General features: G+C 39.1%; 1 pseudogene; it reads left to right on the forward strand.

The window, feature by feature from the left end:
* The first annotated feature begins 3,384 nt into the window (after window positions 1–3,384).
* On the forward strand, window positions 3,385–14,991 carry LOC136311716 (small ribosomal subunit protein eS6-like; annotated as a pseudogene).
* Window positions 14,992–20,970: the final 5,979 nt, after the last annotated feature.

The raw sequence follows: 20,970 nt of genomic DNA on the forward strand, positions 1-20,970 counted from the left end.
CAAAGATCACTGTGGCTAATAATATGTAAGTAATATGTAGAAGACCCAGCTAGGTTTTCAGTCGCGATATACCTTTTCTGCCTATAGCTGGAGTTGCTAGATTGTAACAGGCAGGCTCAGTCTTGCCCCTAATCTTGAAACCCAATCTTGACCTTGTATAGAGGGCATTAACTCTTAGCATCTACTTATTGTTCCAGAGTCCTGAGCCAGATCTGATATGGTCTTCAAAATGAACATTGACCAGAAATCAAACAACAACAACAAAAACAATCCTGTTTTGAAGAGTATTCACTAGAGTAAAAGACAGCCACCCCAGTCAATAATACAAACTAAGAGCAACATAGCAATTTCAATCAACACATTTCTCCAGAACAATTTCACCAGTCAAAGCTGTAGTTTTACCTTCTTCTTTTTTGTTCAAAGCAAGACAAGGCAAATTGCAGCTCAATACGTGTATGTTTAAGCATTTTGAATAAGAATATGTGTCCTCCAGCTATCAGAACTATTTAGGTAGAAGGTGAATGACTGTCCTGGCTCATAATATCACAAGGTTGATAGGAAAGTAAAGTTTTCAGACTGCTCTTCCTCCCAGTGTAGAATCTTTGCTCCCAAACCCATGGCAGCCAAACACACAGCCCCAGCCCGAACACCACCAAGAAAAGGCAAAAACACTCCTTGCCTATTCTCAATGACTCTAAAACTGAACCAAGTCTTCTGAAACCATCTCCTTGCATCTTAACCCCACTGCCCTGCTTCTGCCCTCCGGAGGCAGGCAAAAGAACAAGTCGCCTTCCCCATGACCCCCCTTCCAGTGGAATGACCAGACTTCTCATATGCTCCCTAAAGGTTCTCTTTTTCTGGAAAACGTCTCTAACATGTTGAACTCTACATCTACTCACATAGCTTCCAGATCTCTCTACCTCCTTTTCTGTCTCCACCTTTGTGGCCTACGTGTTCAACAATATTTCAGATGATCAGAACACGACCACAGAGTAGTACCCTTTCCTGCTTCCATTTGGACAAAAGGCTTATGTCATTACAGTTTAATATTGTACTGGTTTTTTTAGCAGCTTCCTCATCCTATTAACTCCTGCTTCTTCCATGAACAGTTGCTATGCTGAGCATACAGTAAGAATGCACATGATTTCATCTTAACTGATTTTAATGTTAACTGGTTGAATATTTAGTTTTATTAAATTTTATTTGTAAGTTTCATTCTCACATTTCAGCTTACCTAGAACTTTCTGGATACTGAGTCTGTCATCAAACAACCCTTCCCAGCTTTGTGACATTGATAAGTGTGACAAGCATTCTTTCCGTATTATCATAAAAACACGAAACAAGAAAAGGCCAAGGACTACCACTTGTGATTTTTCTCCAACTGGAGGCAAATTTGAGGCAAAGTTATTTAAAAGTTATAAATCTGTCCATCACTTTGACTTTCACTGAGCCACACCACACATCCATAAGGGAGCGAGTTGGGTCTGACTTTCTAGATAGTCATTGTTACCACTCTTGCCGACTTCCATAACTGATACATTCCTGTGGACATTTCTTCCTCTGAGGTTAAGACCTCTGTATTATATCTGGGTCTCTTCACATATTGTCTTCCTAAAACAAGTTTACCGTTTTCCCTGGATAAAAATACATATATATGTGTGAGTGTGTGTGTAGAGTGTCGTGTGTGTATGTTCCTCAGAGAAATGAAGCAAAGAAATTACTTTGGCTCCAGCTACATACCTCAGATACAAACCATTTTAGTCAAGAAAAAATTCTGCAATTTGACCAGAAAACAATAAATTGAAAACAGAATCAACCTATTACAGAGTCTTGTGAAGGGTTTGATGTTACACTTGAATAGTTTCTTATCTTTTGCGTAGTAACCAAAATACATATTTCTTTTAGTTAATGAAAGCGTACTCTTTGATATTTGACACTTAATCTGGGTGTCTCACTAGCCAGGGCATTAAATTCTGATCACATTCACATTAATAAACACCCTTTCTCTGGCTCTGGCGGCCACTATTATTGTAGGACTTCTTGTTCCTCTGGTACTCTTCCCAGTTCTTTCTAGAGTTTATGAGCAAGTCTTTTCAATTTGCTTCAGTAAGTGGTTAGCTCAGGCTGAGTTGCTGATCCGGCACCTTCGTCTGTGCAGAGCCGCCTGTTATTGGCAGAGCCACAGAGAGCCCACTATCGCCGCCTCATGAACCAGCGCCGCCCTTGGACAAACTCACTTCTCACTTTTTCTGGACACCTCTCTCTGGATCACCAAATAGAGGGTCTTCAGCTCCAGTCTCTTGTGGTCATTAAATCATACACTGTTTCCATAAGTTTGGCTTTTTTAGTTCCACATAGAAGTAAGATCATACAATATTTGTCTTTCTCTGACTTATTTCACTTACTATATATCACAATGCCCTAAGGGTCCATCCACATTGTTGAAATAGGCATACTTTCCTACTTTCCCATGGTTGAAGAATATTCCATTGTGTGTGTGTGTCACACATTTCTTTATCCATTCAACTGAGACAGCCACTTAAAATGTTTCCGTATCTTGGCTATTATGAAAAATGCTGCAATGAACACAAGAGTGCAAATATCTCTTCAAGATCTTGATTTTGATGGGAATGCAGCATAATCAAATGTCAAAATAACTTAGAGATGTTTTCTCTGAACATATGTACCCTGATTTATCAATGTCACCCCATTAAAATTAATTTTTAAAAAAGATCTTGATTTGGTTTCCTTGGTTTTATACCCTAAAGTGAGATTGCTGGATGATAGGGTAGTTCTATTTCTATTTTTATATTTTTGAGGAACTTCAGTACTGTTTTCCATAGTGACTATACCAATTTACATTCCCACTAAGGGTTCCCTTTTCTCCATATCCTTGACAGCACTCATCTCTCTACATCCATCTCTCTCTCTTTCTCCTTTTGAGAATAGCCATTCTAGCATGTGTGAGGTGATATCTCATTATGGTATTGATTTGCATTTCCCTGATAATTAGTGATGTTTAGCACATGTATCTGTTGCCCATTTCTATGTCTTCTTTGGAAAAATATCTATTCAGTTCTTTGTCCATTTTTAATCAGATTGTTTGGGATTTTTTTTCTATTCAGTTGTATGAGTTTCTTATGTTTTTGGACATTAATCCTAGTTAACGTACCCTAGCACCTCACTGGCTCTCATTAGGTTGTTTTGATCTTCAAACCAATCATGGTAACCCAGGCAAAGGGGAACCAATCTGGACACACAACCCCTCCACCCCACCCCAGAGCTCAGGGTGGAAACAACCCCATCAAAATCAGTGGCAAACAATAGGGGAGGAGGCAGAGGAACGGATGTTTGGTAGCAATGGACATTTGGTAGGTCGAGAGGATGGAGCGAGTTCCGGTAACAGATAAGCAAAGGAAAAGTGTGAAATGAGCATGTTAGAGAAAATGTTATAAAGGGGGGCATGTGGTAAATCTTCTATTGTTATAATACAGGAACATTTTCCACATAGAGAGCCAAGCTAAAAAAATTTTCTGATTATTTTTTCTCTTTCTAAAGAGAAAATATTTTACTCTTAGACCAAAGAACATGCTTCAGAACCACAGTCTTTCAGATCACAATCATTCCTCATCCTCAATTTACTGCAATCAGACTCTCTTCTCAGCACTCCACGGAAATTAATGGTTTCTGACTCCCAATCAAGGCCTCCCAGAGGTCAAGAGAGGTTCAAGCATGACAGCCTTAGCCAAGGGGTAGCAGGAGCAGAGGGCACCCCTAAAAATCTTCTACCCAAGTGGCATTCTTTGATGAAAGTTCTTAGTAGAGGCAAGTGTGTTCATTATTTTTACAATGGTGCTCAGATCATGAGCCAAATGGTTAAGGAGTCGGGATGGGGGACCTTTTGATGCAGTGATTTCCCCACCAATTAATGCGTGGTGCAGCTCCAGATGCTTAGCTCAGACTTGTCTTCAGACTTGAACCACCCGACGGTGGAACCTAACTGTGGGTGTGTTCTCATCCGCTGAGGATCTGGGTATACTAAAAAATTACGGAATAGCAAAACAGGTTATAAAAATTGTGGGATATTTTACATATTTACATTTAACAAATTAATGCCTTTCCTATTGACAAACATGACTGTATTATGGGGTATGAAACGCCAGTCTCTTTGGCACCCACCCACAACCTGCTTCTCAAAGCTCCCTTGCCTTGACCTCAGTATCTAATACTACATGGTCTTCTACTTTTCTACAACCCTTCATGAACAAAAATCCCAAAGCCTTTTTATTATCTTGGTTTAAAATCATTAAAGAAATGAAAATGAGTTGAATCCATGTACCATTCTAAGGAATGTTAGCACTTATCCATTTGACATTATGTATATTATACTCAATTTAAAGATAAAATTTAAATTCAGTATTGAAACTTACTAAGGAAAATAGTATTCATAATTACTAAGTATGATTTGAAGTAGTACCAAGACTTACTTATATACCTCTCTTAAAGCTTTTATTAAGTAGACCTTCAAAATTGCTTTTATCTGTATAATAATACATCCTCAAAGTAATACATACAAACAATATAGAAGTATATATAATGTAAAGTTTTCTTTATTCTGCCCAACCAAAACTTTCATATCTTTCCCTCAAAGGAGTCATATAAATTTTTTGTATAAACTTCCAGACATTTTCTGTGTATGCAAAACTATATAATATAGGACCTGGCCGGTTGGCTCAGTGGTGGAGCATCGGCCTAGAGTGCAGAAGTCCCGGGTTCGATTCCCGGCCAGGGCACACAGGGGAAGCGCCCATCTGCTTCTCCACCCCTCCCCCTCTCCTTCCTCTCTGTCTCTCTCTTCCCCTCCCGCAGCGAGGCTCCATTGGAGCAAGGATGGCCCGGGCGCTGGGGATGGCTCCTTGCCCTCTGCCCCAGGCACTAGAGTGGCTCTGGTCGCAATGGAGCGACGCCCTGGAGGGGCAGAGCGTCGCCCCCTGGTGGGCGTGCCGGGTGGATCCCCGTCGGGCGCATGCGGGAGTCTGTTTGGCTGTCTCTCCCCATTTCCGGCTTCAGAAAAATACAGAAGAAAAAAAAAGAACTATATAATATATAATTGAGTTATTATACAAATGGGAACTCATTATATTATGTTTATTCTTTGAATCAAATTTGTTAAACTATCTCAAAGCAATCTTTTCTCATACCTAGCTCAATCAACTGTTTTTGTTTTCTGATATCACACTCAAAGCCTAATCTCTTTTTTTTAAGACATTTACACCACTTTGGCCTTTTCTGTGTCCTAGATGTCTATGTTCCTAACTTGACATTGTCTCTCTCAATGTTTTGCAATGTACAGGTTGGTGTAAAAAAAAATGTAATAAAGGTTGTTTAGCTTAAAATATCTGAAAACTGATTTAATAATTAGTGGGTTATCAGCAAAGTCTTAGTTTCAGCTCTTTATGCATCTGCACTCCGGTTCAACCCCTTCTCCCTCTATATTCATACCTCCATTTCCTTTATGTCAGTTTACCTTTTGTCATATTAGAAGTATATTTCAAAACCTTTTTTATTAAATTTCACAAACCTTTTACTGAGTATATTCTTCTAAACCAGATGATTGCTTTTGCCATATCTGGGTTCTTAAGTCATTTTCATTTTGTAATTGTTCTATAATTTGTCTTCAGTTTAGTTTACTTCTACTTAAAAAATAATTTTGCAAATCCCTACTAATGGGCTCATTTTACCCAGAGTAAAGAGATCCTGATTTTGGACAACTAGACTTCTCCCATCACTTACAGACCATACTGCCTGAGTACTGTTTCAGGCTAAGTGTTGATCTCCTTTTGCTGTTTTCTTTTTTTTTTTTCCTTTTTTCATTTTTTGTATTTTTCTAAAGTTGGAAACGGGGAGGCAGTCAGACAGACCCCCGCATGCGCCCAATCGGGATCCACCCGGCATGCCCACCAGGGGGCGATGCTCTGCCCATCTGGGGTGTTGCTCTGTTGCAACCAGAGCCATTCTAGAGCCTGAGGCAGAAGCCATAGAGCCCGGGCCAACCTTGCTCCAGTGGAGCCTTGGCTGTGGGAGGGGAAGAGAGAGACAGAGAGGAAGGAGAGGGGGAGGGGTGGAGAAGCAGATGGGTGCTTCTCCTGTGTGCCCTGGCCAGGAATCGAACCTGGGACTCCTGCACACCAGGCCGATGCTCTACCACTGAGCCAACCGGCCAAGGCCTGCTGTTTTCTTTTAAAATGTGAATAACCTACAGAAATGTAGCACATTGAGAAACTAGTGAGTGCATTTGTATGACTTAAAGTAAATGAAGAGCTGCATTTGTTGAATGCAGTAAGAGATACAGAGTTGGAGTTTGGCTTTATGAATAAGAAGCATAGAAAAGAGGACATGAAGAACAGGTATTACCTAATTAATACTTGGTTTTCCTAAGGTCTACTTTTTTTTCAACTCGTTAAGAGTTTTTTCAGTGATGTTAGTTGTGTCTGCTTGGTGTAGGCAACACAGAGCACTTCAGTAACAACATGTTTAGGGAACAGGAGACCTGTGCATGCTCTTTCTTTCTCTTCCTTTCTGTCTTGCAATAACTATTTATTGAGTGCTTGCTTTGTGCCAGGACTATTTCTAGACATGGGGAGTACAATGACCAAACAGACAAAGGTCCTTGTCCTTGCGGAGCTTACATTATAATAGGGAGGAGACCAACAACAAATGATAAACATAATGAATAAGTAAATGATATATTATTTTAGAAGGTGACACGTTCCAAAAGAAAAAGAAAAATAGAACGAGGTAAAAAAGATGAGGTGTTACTGGGGTATAAAAGGACAGTTCGCAATTTTCAACAAGATTGATACAGACTCATTGAGAAGATTTCTTTTTGAACAAAGGAGATGAAGTTAACCATGAGTATATCAAGAGGAAGGGCATTACAGACAAAGGGGAGAGCTAGTGAAAGACCATAAGGTGCGAGCACGTCTGGCTTACTCAAAGAGTAGCAAGGAGGTCCTGGCCGGCTCGCTCAGCTGTAGAGCATCTGCCCAGTATGTGGATGTCCCGGGTTTCATTCCCAGTCAGGGCGCACAGGAGAAGTTCCCAGCTGCTTCTGCATCCCACCCATCCCCCTTCTCTCTCTCTCTCTCTCTCTCTCTCTCTCTCTCTCTTCTCTTCCCTTCCTGCAGCCATGGCTGACAGGAGCGAGTTGGCCCGGGGCACTGAGGATGGCTCCCTGGCCTTCTCCTCAAGTGCTAAAAACAAAAAAGGCTCCAGTTGCAATGGAGCAAGAGCCCCAGATGGGCACAGTATTGCCCCCTAGTGGGCCTGCTGAAGTCCTGTCTCTGCCTCCCTTTCTCTCACTAAATAAAAAAAAGAAAGAAAGAAAGAACAGCAAGGAGATCACTATATTAAGCAAACAAAGTTAGAGAAGTAGAAGATAAGTTTGGGGGGAAATGGAAGACAAAATGATGGAGGGTTCTGTGGGCACTACCTGAGTGAAATGGGATGCTATTACAGGATTTGAAACAGTGCACAAAACTAAAATGAACTGACTTATGTTTAAAGGGGTCACTCTGACTACTGCTTAAGAATAGACAATTAGGGGCAAGAGCAGAAACAAGGAAGATGTTAGGAGACTAGCAATGACGTGGGAGTGATATGATGGCAGCTTGGACAAATGCAGTGCAGTAGATGCATAGGTGATAGAAAGTGTTAGGGTTTTGTATTAGTTTTGAAGGTAGAGCAAACAGGATTTGTTGACAATTTAGATATGGAGTTATAAAAGGAAGGGAGATATACTAGTGATTCCAAGGTGTTTGGCCTGAGCAAATGGAAGGAAGATATTGCCATCAACCAAGAAGACAGGGATGGCTGTGTGAGAGGCAGGATTAGGAGAACAACAGGAGTTTGGGGCATGCTGAGTGTAAGACGTCTATTAGCTACAACTATTTCTGAATTTAACTGGCTGTCTGATCTGAGGAAAGCCATTCAACCTCTCTAAGCTTCATCTATAACATAAGAATTAGGACTAGAAGAACATCAAGGTCCCTCAACATTTAAAAAGAATTTTTATGTTTGCTTGGCTAAGTTGCTTTTGTGGTAATTTACACAAAAGTATTTGTGTTGTCATAGATTAAATTTCATTTTTGTAATTTTAAACAGGGTGGTCAGCGTAGGCCTCATTGAAAAGATAATTTTTAGATAAAGGAAGCAGAGAAATTAACCATAAAGAGACCTAAGAAGAAGTGTTCCAGGCAGAGAAAGCATTAGTGCAGGGACCTTGATGTAAGAGTGGGTCTTCGTAAGCAATGGCTCAATTTGATAAATACCAGTTAGGTACAGTGGGGGAATTCAGCCAGTTTGCACCGGTTCAGCAGAACCAATACCTAATTTTTTGTTGAGATTGGTGAACTGGTTGTTAAAATGGCACTTGCAATAAGGGTTCTCTCTAAGGCGGGTGCCTGGGCAGCCACCCAATGTGGAAATCACAACTTTACATTTCTTACTCTTTTTTAATGTTCATCTGTGCAACAGCATATTCTAAACACCCATAGTAATGTTTATTCTATCCATAGGTGAAAAAAATTGCAAGTAAGGATGTCAATCAAGAAGCAATATAGAAATATTCTTTTTTAAAAGATTTCATTTATTCATTTTTAGAGAGAGAGAGAGAGAAAGGGAGAAAGAGAGAAGGGGGAGGAGCAGGAAGCATCAACTTCCATGTATGCCTTGACCAGACAAGCCCAGGGATTTGAACCAGTGACCTCAGCATTTCAGCGTTGACCCTATTCACTGTGCCACCACAGGCCAGGTGGAAATATCTTAACAGTTTTATTGTTTTTTGTCAGGTATTATTTAATATTTTTTATCATTAATATATCAAAACTTTCTTATAATCTGGTTTTGTATACATCTTTTATTCTTATTTAAATATTAAATTCATTAAATAATAAACTACCTTTGGTATATCTTTTTTTATACTTAAAACGGTCATTAGGGCAGAGAACCAGTTGTTAAATTATTTGAATCCCACTTGACCAAGCAGTGGCACAGTGGATAGAGCATCGGACTGAGATGCAGAGGACCCAGGTTCGAGACTCTGAGGTCGTCAGCTTGAGTGTAGGCTCATCTGGTTTGAGCAAAAGCTCACCAGCTTGGACCCAAGGTCGCTGGCTCGAGCAAGGGGTTACTTAGTCTACTGAAGGCCTGTGGTCAATGCACATATGAGAAAGCAGTAGATGAACAACTAAGGTGTCGCAACAAAAAACTAATGATTGATGCTTCTCATCTCTCTCCGTTCCTGTCTGTCTGTCCCTACTTATTTCTCTCTCTGATTCTCTCTCTGTCTCTGTAAAAAAAAAAAAAAAAAAAATTATTTAAATCCCACCACTGGTTAGGTATAAGGCATACAGTCAACTGATAAAACCAACAAAAAGAGCAAAAAGTCTTGAGTGAGGAAAAAAAGAAACATTAAAAAGATTTAAAGGATTCAAAAGCTAATGGAATATCAAACAGCTTTCAGAAAAACAACAATTCTATGATTCAAACATAAATGAATCAAAAATATAAAAATTACTTTTTCCCTTAAATTATTATGTAAAAAAAGACATAAAACTTCGACAAATGTACTTTTAACCCTTTTAACCCTAACAGATGTTTAACCCTTTTCTCCTCTTCAAAAAAGTTTAAATTAAAAATTTTTTAATTTTTTTAATAAACAATCTCAAATTTAGCAATAACAAAGTAATTTGGATTTTAAAGAAATAATACCAAATTGAATCAATGAATGGGGAACTACTAGAAAAATAATTCAAGTCAAAAAGATAACCAACTTTGCAATTGAATGAGATCCTTTTTGATGGGGTTAGGATTTTAAAAACTTAAAAGCCAGGAGATTTCCTCATGAAACAAGCAAAACCTTTTCTGATTTTGGTATTTTCTAGTATTCTTACATTTTCTTAAATTTCGAGTAGGCCAAATATATGTATAGTTTTCCCTTCCTGCTCTCCTAATAGAAATCTGTGGCTATCTAACACAAATCCGACAAGATGGGTAAGATACTCCATTAATTTGGATGGCATGTGACCCCTTCCAGGCTTCCTGGGCTGGAATAATTGAAACTGAAGTGGGCAAGAACAGAAAGGAGGATGCACCAGAAGGAGGAGTATATGTACGGAAGGTGTGGAATGCCGGTAGAAGGTGGGTCCAGTCCAGGATGGGAGATTCAGGGCATGTCCCTGTATAGTAACTGAATAGTAACAGAAAACCCTTACAGAGCACTGGCTATGTGGCAGGGAATACATTTTACATATACGTAACAATATCTTTTATTCTGACAAATGAAATATATAGCACCTGGTCATAGGATTTTAAATTTGAAAATGATTCCACTGTTTCTTACCTCCTAATGTGGCAAGGCAGAATTTCACTGCCAGCCTATTTCTTTATCCCCACCCCCTTTACAGATAACTTATTCATTCTCTCTGGAAACTTGTAAGATTTCTCCCTTTATCTTTGGGTAAATAACAGAACATACTTAAAGACTGCTTACTACATGCCAGGAAGTATTCAAAGCATTTCATATATATTAACATAAGTAATCCTCCCAGCAACACTTTGAAATGATTATGATGGCTATCTTTATTTTACAGATGAGAAAACAGAGAGATCAATAAGGTGTTCAACTTAAATAATGTCCAGGATCGCTGGGTAAGAAAAGAGAGCACAGGAGATAAAATGTAAAAGCTGTTTTAAAACTACTGTGCTTCACAGAGTGCATAAAATTTGAAAAGAGAAATTGTGTCATGAATGGTGGAACTACTGAGAGAGTAAAATCCTGATGTGTGCAGCAAAGGAAAGGAATTGACAGAAATTTTCTGGGCCTGATGCAGGGAGAATGACTTGGGGTAAATAAATCATATCATTTTCCTCCTAAAATCTACCTAGGAAGAAAAAATTTGACCCTGGCTTACATAACCTTGCATGATTTGGGTCCCCTGTACACCTCTCCACAGTAAACACTTACATTTTTGTTTGCTTTGTTTGGTTGCCCAGCCCTTTGAATACCCTCCCTATGTTTGAGGAATTCACGACCCTTCCAGATCTTGCCTCCCTGCACAAGCCACACTGTTTTTCCAGCCCCACTTTTATCAAGAGTAGAAACGACATCAAATGTGAATGGCTGAAGAACTGGCAATGTTTAACCAGGAGGAGAGGAGGCTTTGGAGGGATGGGTGGGTGAAGGAAACCATTGATGAAGACCTCTCCAAATATTTGAAGAGCCAACAAATGAAAGAAGGCTGTGGCTTAAGAGCAGAAGCTGGAGGAGGGTGTGGGGGAGGAGAAAGCAGGGAGAAAAAGAGAGGCAAGCGGTGGTGGTGGGGGAGGGGACTGGGGAACAACTCCAAACATTCTCCAAACTGATTGCCTTCTGCACAGTTCTTTAAAATAGCAACTTCTCTTAAAGTTTACATACAATAAAATGCATCTATTGTAAATGTACATTCTCATGAATTTTGACAGAGTACACCCATGTAACTACTCTAATCAAATACAGCATTACTTCTATCACCCTACGAAGTTCCATTTTCCCATTCCAGTCACCACTCTCACCCCCACACTCGGGCAACCACTAATTTAATTTTGGTTACTAAATTCAGATTAATCTATTAGGCCTTTTGTAGAATTTCATATAAATATAATCATATATTTTATGTTGGCTTCTTCTTTCAGCATGATGTTTTTGAGATTTATCACTGTTGTTGATGGTTTAATTGTTCATTTCTATTTACCACTCAGTAGTAATATATTGAATAAATATACCAAATTTGTTTATACACTCATTTATTGATGGATATTTGGTCTTCTCCCCCACAATTTTTTGTTATCTTGAAGGTATTATGATTATTCATGTATGAATGTTGCTGGGAACACCTGTTTTCATTTCTCTTGGATAAAGACTTATGAATGAAATTGCTAGGTTAAATAATCAGTACATACTCAACTTTTTAAGAAATTGCCAACCTCTTTGACATAATGCTCTGCTATCTTACATTTCTACCAGCAATCTCTGAGATTTCCAGTTGCTCCACACCCTTGCCAACATATAATATCGTAAGTCTTTATTTTGGAACGACTCTTACAGGTTTATAGTGGTATATTCTACCATCATATTTTTTGTTTTGTATTTATTTTTTTGTATTTTTCTGAAGTGAGAAGCAGGGAGGCGGCAGACAGACAGACAGACAAACTCCTGCATGTAGCCAACTGGGATCTACCAAGCATGCCCACCAGGGGGCAATGCTCTGCCCATCTGGGGCTTTGCTCTGCTGCAACCGGAGCCATTCTAGCGCCTGAGGTAGAGGCCATGGAGCCATCCTCAGTGCCGGGGCCAATTTTGCTCCAATGGAGCCTTGGCTGTGGGAGGGGAAGAGAGAGACAGAGAGAAAGGAGAGGGGGAAGGGTTGAGAAGAGATTCTACCATCATGGGTTTTTTTTCTTTTTTTTTTCCATCATGGTTTTAACTCGTACTTCCTTAATGATTAATGGTTTTGAATTTGAGAAATTTTTCATGTGCTTATTTGTTGTTCATGCAGTTTCTATGGTGAAGTGTTCATATATTTTGCCAATTTTTTATAAGCTGTTTATTAATTGTAACATTTTATTTTCTGGATAGAAGTTTATATCAGGATTATGTTTTACAAATATTTTATTAAAAATCATGGTGTGAATCTGAATTTCTTAACAGTGTCATTTGAAGAGAAAAAGTTTAAAATCTTGGTGAAGTCCAATTAAATTTTTTTCTCTTTTTGCATCCTATCTTTAAAAAATCTTTGTGTAACTGAAGGTAATGAAGATTTTCATTTAGAAGTACCATTTTATTTATTTATTTATTGTTCATTTGTTCACAAACATTCAATGAAGATCTTTTATGTGTCAGACCCTGTTCAAGGTGTTAGAGATACTGCTGTGATTACTACAGTCTTGCTTCTCTTGGAACTTACATTCTTTTATCCTTAGATTTCTTTTGGGCTGGGGCATGACATCTTCTGCACACATCACTCTTGACTCCTCCTCCTCTCTTCTGTCAACAATAACATCTGACCCAGGGCCTGGGCAAGGTGAATGACCTATCGAGGATTGTTTATGTGCAACTCTCAGAGGGGTTTTAGGCTTGTGGAGTGCATGGAAGGTCATGTAGAATGGTGGAGAAAACCCCAAAGTCAGGGTCAGCAGATGTGGATTTGCAGGCTGACTTTGCCACTTCCTGGCAAAGGGCAGTCACTTTACCTCACCAAGCCGCGGTTTCCACGTCAGGCAAGTAGAAAAAGTCTGACCAGTACTGTAAGACAGCGAGACTCTACACTTGAGATGCAGAGGTCCAAATACTGCCTCAGATGCCCTAACAGAGTCATTATTTTAACTATTATATATAGGTCTAGTAGAGGTAAGTTTCGAATATGGTATAAGATAGGGAATCAAGGTTTATGTTTTGCAACTGGAAATACAATCGTTTCATTATCATTTGTTGAAAATACAATTATTTCATTATTGAATTTCTCTGATAATGTCTTTGTCAAAAATCAATGATCTTTTGTATGTGGGTCTGTCTTTGGACTCTATGCTATTCTGTGATGTCTATCCTTGTCCTTCTTTTTCAAAATTGTATTTCCTATTTAACTCTCTTGCAGTTTCATAGAAAATTAATAGCCTGTCAATTTCTTAAAAAAAGTATTCTAGATTTTTATCAACATTGCATTGAATCTATTGCTAAATTTGTGGGAAATTGATATCTTAATATTGATAAAAAATATTAGCTCTTTTCTGTGGCACCTTGCAGGTGGTCAGCTGCTTCAGGAAGAATCTGAACATCTCTTTCCCAGCCACTGACTGCCAGAAATGTATGATTACTGAAGTGGATGATGAATGCTACTTCATGGCTTTTAGGAGAAGCAGATGACCACAGAAGTTGCTGCTGATGCTCTGGGTGAAGAATGGAAGGTTTATGTGGTTTATCAGTGGTGGGAATGACAAATAAGATTTTCCCATGAAACACAGTGTCTTGACCCATGGCCATGTCCACCTGCTGCTGAGTAAGGTTCATTTCTGTTATGGACCAAGGAGGACCAGAGAGCGAAAGTGCAAATCTGTTTGGGGTTGCATTATGGATGCCAATCTCTATTTTTAACTTGGTTGTTGTAAAAAAATAAAATAGGGAGAAAGATATGACTAGCTTCACTGATAGCACTGTGCCTTGATTTCTGGGGCCCAAAAGAGCTAACAGAGTCTACAAACTTTTTAATTTCTCTAAAGAGGATGTTTACCAACACATTGTGAAAAAGTCCCTAAACGAAGAAGGTAAGAAATTAAGGACCAAAGCACTCAAGATTCAACATCTTGGCCCTGGCCGGTTGGCTCAGCGGTAGAGCGTTGGCCTGGCGTGCAGGGGACCTGGGTTTGATTCCCGGCCAGGGCACATAGGAGAAGCGCCCATTTGCTTCTCCACCCCCCCCCCCCACTCCTTCCTCTCTGTCTCTCTCTTCCCCTCCCGTAGCCAAGGCTCCATTGGAGCAAAGATGGCCCCGGCACTGGGGATGGCTCCTTGGCCACTACCCCAGGCGCTAGAGTGGCTCTGGTCGCGGCAGAGCGATGCCCCGGAGGGGCAGAGCATCGCCCCCTGGTGGGCAGAGCGTCGGGCGCATGCGGGAGTCTGTCTGACTGTCTCTACCCATTTCTAGCTTCAGAAAAATACAAAAAAAAAAAAAAAAGATTCAGCATCTTGTTACTCTACATGTCCTTCAACACAAACTCAATTATTGCTCCAAAGAAACAATATACTAAGAAAAATAAGGAAGAAGGTACAGAATGTGCTAAGCTGTTGGCTAAGAGAATAAAGGGGCCAAAGAAAAATACCACAACCAGACTGCCAAGAGACAGAGGCTGTCCTCTCTGAGAGCTTCTACCTCTAAGTCTGAGTCCCGTCAGAAATGAGGTTTTCTAAGAGTAACAAATAAAAAGAAGAAATATCAAAAAATATATTGAACATTGTATATCTCTCCACTTATAGAGGTCTTTAAATTTTCTCAGTAGTCTTTTGCAGTTTTCAGTGTACAAGTCTAGTACTTTTTTTGTTAATGTTTTCTTTCTTTAAATACGTTGTTTTTAATGCAGTTGTAAATGGTGTTTAAAAATTTTGATTTCTAATTGTTTGCTGCTACTATAACAATAGATTTTTTTTTACATACTGACATTGTTTCCTTTAATTTTTCTAAATTCACTAATTAGATCTAGTAGAGTTTTGGGAGATTTCTTAACCTTTTCCATGTACACAATCATGTTCTCTGTGACTATATATTATGTTACTTCTTCCTTGCAATCTGTATGCCTTATAATTCTTTTTCTTATTGATTAAGACTCCCAAGACAATGTTGAATAGAAGTGAAGATGTATACATTCTTGCTTTTCACCAAATCTTAAGAAAAAAGCAATCAGTCCTCCACCATTGAGTGTGATGTCAGCTCTGGGGATATTTTTCTTTTTTTTTTTTTTTTTTTTTTTTTTTGTATTTTTCTGAAGTGAGAAGCAGGAAGGCAGAGAGAAAGACTTCTGCATGCGCCTGACCAGGATCCACCCAGCATGCCCACTAGGGAGTGATGCTCTGCCCATCTGGGCCATTGCTCCATTGCAACTGGTACCATTCCAGCATCTGAGACAGAAGCTATGGAGCCATCCTCAGTGCCCGGGCCAACTTTGCTCCAATGGAGCCTTGGCTGAGGGAGGAGAAGAGAGAGATAAAGAGAAAGGAGGGGGAAGGGTGGAGAAGCAGATGGGTATTTTTTCTGTGTGCCCTGGCCAGGACTCGAACTCAGGACTTCCACATGCCAGGCTGATGCTCTACTGCTGAACCAGCCAGCTAGGGCCAGCTATGAGGATGTTCTGTATCAAAGTGTGGAAGTTTCTGTTTGTAGTCTGCTGAGAGTTTTCTTATAATTTATAAAGAATAGATGTTGAATTTTATCAAATGTTTTTCCTGTATCTATTGAGATAATTACATAGTTTTTTTTCTTTTTAAGTCTATAAGATTGATTTTCAAAAATTAAGCCAATTTTATTACCAATTCTTTTTAAATCAAAGACAGACAAGAACAAATGTCAGTGAGGATGTGGAGAAAGTGGAATCTGCACACATTGCTGAGGGGAATGTAAAATGGTACAACTACTCTGAAGTTCTTCAAAAACTTAAACATAGAATTAACATATGACCCATTATTTCCACTCCTTAATAAAGTAAAAAGAAATGGTAATACATGTGTATATAAAAACTTATACATGGTGTTTATAGCAGCATTATTCATAATAATCAATAAAGTAGGATAAAAACAAATATCAATCAATGATAAACAGATAATCAAAATAATATATCCATACACTGGAGTAATATTTAGCTATAAAAAGGAATTAAGAAATGGATATAGGCGCCTGACTGGGCGGTGGCGCAGTGGATAGAGTGTCAGACTGGGATGCAGAGGACCCAGGTTCGAGACCCTGAGGTCGCCAGCTTGAGTGCAGGCTCATCTGGTTGGAGCAAAAGCTCACCAGCTTGAGCGCAAGGTTGCTGGCTCGAGCAAGGGGTCACTCAGTCTGCTGTAGCCCCCCCCCCCGTCAAGGCGCATATGAAAAAGCAATCAACGAACAACTAAGGTGTTGCAACAAAGAATTTATGCTTCTCATCTCTCTCCCTTCCTGTCTGTCTCTCTCTCTGTCTCTGTCACAAAATAAATTAAAAAAAAAAAAAAAGAAATGGATATAGGCTACAACCTGCCTGAGTCTCAAAGTGTTATGATAACTGAAAGAAGCCAGTTACAAAAGGCCACATAATGTATGGTTCCATTGATTTGAAATCCTCCAAATAGGCAAATTCATAGAGACAGAAGCAGATTAGTAGTTTGCAGAGATAAGCAAGAGAGGATTGGGAAACGAATGCCAATAGATATAGGATTTCTTTTTAGAGTGATTAAAGTATTCTGGCCTGACCAGGCGGTGGTGCACTGGATAGAGCGTTGGACTGTGATGCAGAGGACCCAGGTTCGAGACCCCGAGGTCGCCAGTTTGAGCGCGGGCTCATCTGGTTTGAGCAAAGCTCACCAGCTTGGACCCAAGGTCGCTGGCTTGAGCAAGGGGTTACTTGGTCTGCTGAAGGCCCGCAGTCAAGGCACATATGAGAAAGCATTCAATGAACAACTAAAGTGCCACAACAAAAAACTGATGATTGATGCTTTTTTAAAATTTTATTTATTCATTTTAGAGAAGAGATACAGAGAGAGACAGACAGACTGACAGAGAGAGACAGAGAGAGAAGGGGGAAGGAGCAGGAAGCATCAACTCCCATAATGTGCCTTGACCAGGCAAGCCCAGGGTTTTGAACCGGCGACCTCAGCATTCCAGGTCAACGCTTGATCCACTGCGCCACCACAGGTCAGGGAGATTGATGCTTCTTTTCTCTCTCTGTTCCTGTCTGTCTGTCCCTATCTGTCATCCCTCTCTCTCACTCTCTCTCTGTCTCTGTAAAAAAATTAAAAAAAAAATAGAATGATTAAAGTGTTCTGGAATTAGTGGTGATGGTTACACAATCTTTTGTATATACTAAATTAGTAAACATTATTGTGCTATCATTTTTATATGTTGCTGGATTTGATATACCAAAATTTCTTTGTTAAAGGTTTTTCTACTGATATGTAGCCTTTTATTAAAAAAAAACCTTTTTTTATCTATTGATTTGCAAGAGAAAGAGAAGCATTAATCTTTCTGTATGTGCCCCAACTGGCAACTTTTGCATATCAGGATGATGCTCCAATCAACTGAGCATCTAGTCAGGGCAATACGTAGCCTTTTCTTGTAATGCCTTTGTTTTAACTGCATCATATACTATCTTCATAATAAATTATTTTGTTGAATACATACTATTTCTTCTTTAAATTTTTAGTAGAATTCACCAGTGAAGCCATTTCAATCTGGAATATCTTTGTGGGAAGGTTTTGAACTACAAAGTCAATTTCTTTAATAAATACAGATGATCTATTTTTTCTTGAGTAAGTTTTGGTAATTTGTATTTTTCTATGAATTTTCCCATTTTACCTGAAATGGTCAAATTATTTTCACTTATTGTTGTTTACAATATTCCCTTAGTCTTTTTTTTATTATTATTTAAGTGATTTATGATGATAGTTCTGTTTTTATTCCAGATATTGATAATTTATGTCTTTTCTCCTTTTTGATCAAGTAGGTGAGAAATTTATCAATTCTATTAAAAATTTAAATGAAATATGTTTTGGTGTCATTGATTTCCTCTCTTCAATTTAATTGATTTCTGCTCTTAGCTTTGTCACTACTTTTGTTATGTTTACTTAGGGTTTAATTGATTCTTTTTCTAGTTTCTTAAAGTAGAAGCTTAGATTTTGGTTTGAGCATTTAAAGTTATAAATTCCCCTCTGTATATTGCTATAGCTGCCTCACATAATTTTGACATGTTACATTTTTTTAATAGATTTTATTTATTCATTTTTAGAAGGGGGTAGGAGCAAGAAGCATCAACTCCCATATGTGCCTTGACCCAGGCAAGTGCAGGGTTTTGAACTGGTGACCTCAGCATTCCAAGCCAATGCTTTATCCACTGAGCCACCACAGGTCAGGCATGTTTTTTATTTTTTTTAAAAAATGTATTGATTTTAGACAAGGAGGAAGGGAAAGAGACAGAAACAACAATCTGTTTCTATATGTGCCCAACTGGGTATCCAACTGGCAACCTCTGCATATCGGGATGATGCTCTAACTAGCTGAGGTATTCGTCCAGGGCATATGTTTCCATTTTTATTCAGTTCAAAATATTTTCAAATTTTTTTTTTTTAGTTATTTAGAAATCTCTTGTTCAATTTCAAAATATTTAGGAAATTTCTAGGAACCTTTTGATTTTGACTTTTTTTTTACAGAGACAGAGAAAGTGACAGAGAGAGGAACATATAGGGACAGACAGACAGGAAGGGAGAGAGATGAAAAGCATCAATTCTTCATTGCGGCACCTTAGTTGTTCATTCATTGCTCTCTCATATGTGCCTTGAATGGGGTGGGGTGTAGTGACAACAGAGTGAGTGACCTATTGCTCAAGACAGCAACCTTGGACTTAAGCTGGTGAGCCCACACTCAAGCTGGCAACCTCGGGGTTTCATTCCTGGGGCTTCTGCATCCCAGTCTGATGCTCTATCCACTGTGCCACTGCCTGGTCAGGCTAAACGATATTGATTTTTGATTTAATTTTATTATGATTAAGAGTATACACTATATGTTTTCAATGCTTTTAAATTTATTAACACTTATTTCAAGACCCAGAATATGGTCTATATTTGTGAATGCTTCATTGTATTTGAAAAGAATTTGGTTTCTATAATTGGTGGAGTGTTAAAGGAATGTTAACATTCAAGTCATAGTGCTGTTAGTGCTGTTTATTTTATCAATTACTGAAAGAGGAGTGTTAAACTCTACAACTATAATTGTAGGTTTGCCTATTTTTCTTCCAAAGAATCAATTTTTGCTGATAAATTGGCCTCATTATAATTATGGAATATTCCTTTTTTATCCCTCATTCTGAATTCAAAATTTTCTTATATAAATAGAGCTATTTAAATTATTTTGTATTAGCATTTGTATGGTATATTACTTAATCTGTGCCTTTAACTTTAAAATAGGTTTATTGTAGGTGGCATATAGTTAGGTCTTGATTTTTTTTAGATATTTTTAATGTAAGATATAAATAACACTCAGGAATTATGTGGTAAAACATATATAATGTAGAATTGAGCATCTTAACCATTTTAAGTGTATATTTCAGTGGTATTCACATTGTTGTGCAACTCTAACTACTATTCATTTCTACAATTTACAAGTTATTCTAAATACAAACTCTGCACCTATTAAGCATGAACTCTTCACTACCTCTAGCCCCAAGCCCTGTAACCTCTATTTACTTCCTGTTTCTCTGAATTTCTCTATTCTAGGTACTCCATGTAAGCAGAATCTTCGTCCTTTTGTGACTGCTTCTTTCACTTAGTACAACGTTTTCATGGTTCATCCATGTTGTGTGTCATGTATCAGAATTTTATTCTTTTTTTTTTTTGACAGAGACAGAGAGAGAGTCAGAGAAAAGGACAGATAGGGACAGACAGACAGAAAGGGGGAGAGATGAGAAGCATCAATTCTTCGTTGCAGCTCCTTAGTTGTTCATTGATTGCTTTCTCACATGTGCCTTGACTGGGGGCTACAGCAGAGCGAGTGACTCCTTGCTCAAGCCAGTGACCTATGGGCACAAGCCAGCGACCATGGGATCATGTCCATGATCCTACGCTCAAGCCAGCAACCTCTTGCTCAAGCTGGATGAGCCTGTGCTCAAGCCGGCTACCTCGGGGTTTCAAACCTGAGGCCTCCATGTCCCAGTTCGACACTCGATCCACTGCGCCACTGCCTGGTCAAGCCAGAATTTTATTCTTTTTATGGCTAAATATGTTCTATGAAATACATATACCACATTTAAAAAAAATTAGATTTTGCTTTTTTAATCTATCCTGATCATTTCTACTTTTTATTTGTAGTGCTTGGACCATGTATCTTTTTTTTTTTTTTTTTTTTTTTTTTGCATTTTTCTGAAGCTGGAAACAGGGAGAGACAGTCAGACAGACTCCCGCATGCGCCCGACCGGGATCCACCCGGCACACCCACCAGGGGCGACACTCTGCCCACCAGGGGGCGATGCTCTGCTCATCCTGGGCATCGCCATGTTGCGACCACAGCCACTCCAGCGCCTGAGGCAGAGGCCACAGAGCCATCCCCAGCACCCGGGCCATCCTTGCTCCAATGGAGCCTTGGCTGTGGGAGGGGAAGAGAGAGACAGAGAGGAAGGCGTGGCGGAGGGGTGGAGAAGCAA

This window comes from Saccopteryx bilineata, chromosome 8 (genome assembly GCF_036850765.1).
Source record: "Saccopteryx bilineata isolate mSacBil1 chromosome 8, mSacBil1_pri_phased_curated, whole genome shotgun sequence".
NCBI classification, from domain to species: Eukaryota; Metazoa; Chordata; class Mammalia; order Chiroptera; family Emballonuridae; genus Saccopteryx; species Saccopteryx bilineata.